Raw genomic sequence first — 5,541 nt, 5'->3', positions numbered from 1 at the left:
TGATCAGTTAATTCATCTGACTATTTTGAAGAACATTGAGACCTAACTTTTGATGTGTTTGTCAAATGGAGATGACCCCAAGAGAAACAAAGTTATTAAGGACCATATGAACAACTTTCATGTTCATAAAAATTTTTTTTGAAGCTTGGAAGGTCATCATCCCTTTCAAAACATTATAGGTCATTTTGACTGAAACCCTAATTTTGGGCCAATTTCCCAAGAACATAACTCATTCATTTTTCATGATTTTGAGGTGGGATCAAATGAATTGGAAAGTTTAAGATGTCTAATTCATATGTTATGTTGGACAAATTTTCATAATTCTAAAATAAATACATGTGATAATGCAAAACATTATAGGTCACTTTGGACCAAAGGCATTGAAATGTGAAAAAGTCCAACTTCAAGTGCCCATAACTTTCTCATAAAAAATCCAAATGATTCAAAATTTGAGTCCAAATTGAATGTCTTGAAACGATCTACAATGTTGATGTTTAAGGTTTTGTCATTTGGAGCTTGTACCAATGAAGCAGAAGGGTTTGAAGTTGGCCCATTTTGGAAATTTTCACATACACATGTTTTGCACCTTGCACTTTATGATCAATTTTCACCAATTTCCCAATTCCAAATGATGTTTTGTTCAACATAACAATTTATCCTCATGTCAAGAACTTTTCAACCATTACCCATAAGGCTATGTTTTATGTTTGAAAATAGCATTTTCGAAGAGAAAAACATTTTGGTGCATTTTTGGAAACAAGTTGAAAACACATTGCACAAGCTGATTCTATCATTTCTGCATGACCATTTCAATTCCATGTGATATAAGCATTCATTTCCAATTGGAATTGGGCCCTCCATGCACCTGTACAGGCCCATGCATGGAGGCCCTCTCCATTCATGCACATGCATTGCTCATGTATACCTTTGCCATTTGCTATAAATAGGAGTGCTAGGCTTCACATTTCAGCAACCTGAAGGCGCCTGTTATGCTGCAAGAATCCCTCCATAGCCATACTTAAAGGAATTTCCACTTTCTTTTCAAAAATTCAGATCTAAATTTCAACTACATTGGTTGATTTTCAGATTTATAATTCCTTGACCTTGCTTCATCTTCATCCCTAGACCACACTGCAAGCAAAAGCTTTGAAGAATCGTGCTCTCAAGATCCATATTTCAGAGGTGGATATCCAAACTTATTTTCTTCGAAACTATTTGTTCATAGCTTGTTTCCTGCATTTATTGGGTTGGCTGAAGTTCTCTCATCAGAGGCAACTTAACTGTGCTTTGAATTTTGCAAATCCATTAAGTTTCAACCTCTGATTTCTCTCTCCATGGAAGTCTAGAGTGAAAATAGATGGTATTTTTAATTCATTTTAAATAGTTTTTGATATTCAAAAAATACAAAAATATTTTCTCATCCTCTTTGAATGATGATGGATCTATGAAAAATATTCTCATCAATTTATTAATTGATTTGAGATTTATTTGAGATTTTAATTCAATTAGGTTATTTTTATGCATTTTTAATTGATTAAAAATAGTTTTTGGTCTCTAAGAAATGCTGAAATTTTTTGTCAAACTTTGTTTGACCTTGTTGAACTTAGGATGATCCATTTGGACTTTTCAAAGTGATTTGAAATGGATTTGAAGTTTGACCTTTATTTGTTTATTTTAATTCAAGTATTATTTTAATTTTGAAAAATACCAAAAATATTTTATTTGTTTCTTGACTTCTAAGTTTCATTTTGCTTCTATTTACTAATGTTTGACCTTGATTCCATCTATCTTTGGTCAATGTATCTTGATTACTTCATTTGAATTTCCATTAATGTTCATTCTTATTCATCTCCTTCTTCATCTTTTTTTTTTATCAATGAGTTAAATATTGGTGGTTAGCCTTGATGTATGGGAGGTTTAACCTTCCTTGATTCAAATCTAATTCATCTTGATCATAGATCAAGTGCATGGCTTTGCATTAAGGATAGGTTGCTTCCTAATCAAGCAAAGAACCTAAATCAATACAAGATCATTTCTCATCTTCTTTTGGCATGACACGTTGTAGGAGCTTGATTCACTAATCAAGATCTCTAACTTGTGTTGTTGCCTATATTATTATTAACCGGCCTCAGATAGTTGTGACTTCTACATAAGTCCAATTACGATTACTTAACATAGCGCTAAATTGCCTTATGGCACACTAACACTGACCATTAACCATTAACATTTAATTCTTGCACTTTACAATTTATGCAATTTACTATTCTTGTACATATTATTCATTTGCTTTTGCCCTTTGCTCATTTGAGCACATGTTTATGTTAATGCAATTTGCCTTTTGCTCACTTGAGCACATAATTGTGTATATATTATTGTGCTTGTGTTTTGTTTTGATTGTTGTGAACCAAATGCAAATGGACAAAGGGACTTAGATTCTAGGACATTCCCTATGCAAAAATGGAGTAAAAAAGGCCTTAATATGGAATATGAATTGGAAGGACCTAATCTCTAAACTCACTCTTGTCCATTCTTTTGTTTGCATGATAGAACTTTTTGATGTGTGTGCTCTTGTGCTAGGGATTCTCATTTGAGCCAAATTGAAGAACCATTGTCATGTGCGTCTAAAGTGAGAGATACAAGAGCCATTGGAAGATTCCTAAGAGCTTATTTGATTGATCGATTGCTTGGGTATACACTTATTTGCTTGCTTACTCCAAAGGATGGGAGCTACTTGGATAATCAATATGATCTCAAGAAAGGAACTCCATTTGTGGTCTTATTTCTTCTCCTTCATCTCCTGTATGATTAGGACATAGCCATTCTTCTCCTTCCCTCCACTCTAACCCAAGCCAAAACATTTGTGCAAACATTAACATTTGTTTTCAAACATTAGAAACCTAAGCATTATGCTTTTGATTTTCAAACTTTCTTTTCATAACACTTATTTTGAATTGAATCTTTAAGTTAACTTTGACCATATTTTGTAAGTACTTTTCATTGGTAAATATAACTCATTCAAATGTTTTTGTGGTTTCAATGGCCACTTTCTTATCAAAACTTTTCATAACCATTAACTATTAGGTTTGAGTTTTCCTTGAGGTTGATATAATACTCACCTATATCCTTAGTGATGGACAATGAGTCTTCCATGCTTATTATAGGGTTAACCCCCTCACTAGCATGTCGAAGCTATCCTCACATGATGGATTTGTGGTTTTAGGTTGAGTTTTCTCCCTTGGATAACAAAAGACCTTAAGGCTTTTGGACCAATCAACTCACCAACTTCTTTTGAGATTTTTTACCCCGAACTACGAGGTTTTGATCCTAATCTCTTTTAAGATGGTACGCAGGCAGTGGGTTTATCCATTCAAACATAAAATTGTAAATAATTTGTACATTCTTCTCTCATCCCTCCAATCATGTTTGCACAAATTATTTTTCACAAATACCAACCTACCTTACAACAAATTGTAAAAAGGGCTCCTTAGGAGTACCTAGGACGTTTTGGGTGCTTAAAACCTTCGCATTGCATAACCAACCTCCTTACCCCGATCTCTGACATTTTTATTAGTTTTTGATTCGATAAAACTTCTCAGTTTTTGTTCTCTTTCTAACCTTTCCTTCGGATAAATAGAAGTGCGGTGGCGACTCGACTTGTATGGTTTACTTTTGATTTAGTCAATAAATCTAAAGGTAACGAATACCCCGCTACAGAAAAGTGGAGACTCTGCTGGGGACATTATCCTAGAGGATTTTGCCTACTTTTCACATTTTGTTGTATTGTATTGTATATTTATTTTGTGATATATTTTTGTGCAATTTGGGATTACTGTATTGTATGTAATGATTGAATTGTTTGATATATTAATTCCTTGTATGCTTGGTGATCTTTGTGAGATGAGTTCTATACCCGAACTCGAGTGCACTTAGGATAGGATAATGGCATAGTCTTGTCAACTTGTGTGGAGTTATTCCTTAGCAAGTTGACTTGAAAGCCCACTCACTTGGTGGAGGTCATGTTGGGATCAATAATGTCACACGAGTAGTCGTGGTTAGGCATTACTCTTTCCAATATAGACCTTAGAAGCCAAGGACCTTAGTTTACCAAGCCCATCTTAGCCTATTTTTTAGGATTTAGTGCGAAGGTCGTTCAAGTGTAAGATTTGATACGATTGTTACGCGATACTACACTCATAAGAGTCTCTCTTGAGAATATTTTTGGAATACGAGTAGTCGTTTATCCGATAATATCCGAAAGATGGGATGATGACTATGGGAACCTCTTGTAGAAAATGTTTGGCAGGTTTAAACCCTAGTACACTCCCTTTGGGTGGTTCTTAACCGAGACTCCATGCTCGTGACTTGCAACAAACCCTTGATTCATGGTTGATCCGTTCTTGTGTATGCTTAATATCAATGGAACTTGGGTGTTGATAAGGTGTAAACCATAATCCACCAAAATGGATGATTAATATTAAGGATGACTTGATCCATCCCATGACCTTTGTGTGGTGTGCTTTGCTTGATCCTTGAGTGTGATTGTTGCATCCATGCATTCATGCACCCATTTGTATCCATATCATCAATAATGAGAAAATTTTCAAGGAACTTAAGAGGTCTATTTGCAAATTTTCAGACATAGATAGACAAAGAAGGAATACAAGGAAGAACAGTTTCAGACAACCCTACTTGAAAGAGCTAAGGAATTTGACATCCTATGTATTAGATCCCTTGGAGTTCAAGGCTCGTCATGGGAAGCTTCTGTCTATTCTGGCTACTCAGGTGGATGAAGGTCTGATGAGTGTATTGGTGCAGTTCTATGATCCCTTGTAACGTTGTTTCACATTTCCCGATTTCCAGCTTTTTCCTACGCTTGAGGAGTATGCCTATTTTGTGGGTATACCTATCCTAGATCAGTTGCCATTCAATGGCTTAGAGAGGGTTCCTACTTCTCAAGAGATTGCTGATATGCTGCATATAGATGAATCTCTGGTCGGTGCTCATATGACTACCAAAGGTGGAATTCAAGGTCTCCCTTCTGAGTTCCTTATTGCTCAAGCTACTTTGTATGGGAAAGCCATGAGTGAGGACGCCTTTGAGGCCATATTTGTACTTCTCATCTATGGGCTAGTGTTATTCCCCAACATCGACAAGTTTGTGGATGTGAACGCCATTAGGATTTTCTATACTCTTAATCCCGTTCTGACTCTGTTGGGTGACACTTATTTCTCTTTGCATATGAGGAATGCAAAGGGTGGTGGTACCATTGTGTGCTATTTGCCTCTGTTGTACAAGTGATTTATTTCACACTTGCCGCAGACGGTCGCCTTCAAGGAAAACAAAGGATGTCTACGGTGGTCCACGAGGCTCATGTCTCTCACTAATGATGATATCTTTTGGTACAACCGTGTGTATGATGGGGTGCAGATTATTGACTCTTGTGGTGAATTCTCCAATGTGTCTCTTCTTGGTACATGTGTTGGGATTAACTACAATCCTATTTTGGCACGTCGTCAGCTTGGGTTCCCCCTAAAGGATAAA

Source organism: Lathyrus oleraceus, chromosome 4 (assembly GCF_024323335.1).
Source record: "Lathyrus oleraceus cultivar Zhongwan6 chromosome 4, CAAS_Psat_ZW6_1.0, whole genome shotgun sequence".
Lineage (NCBI taxonomy): Eukaryota > Viridiplantae > Streptophyta > Magnoliopsida > Fabales > Fabaceae > Lathyrus > Lathyrus oleraceus.
Note: the sequence above shows the minus strand (reverse complement) of the source record.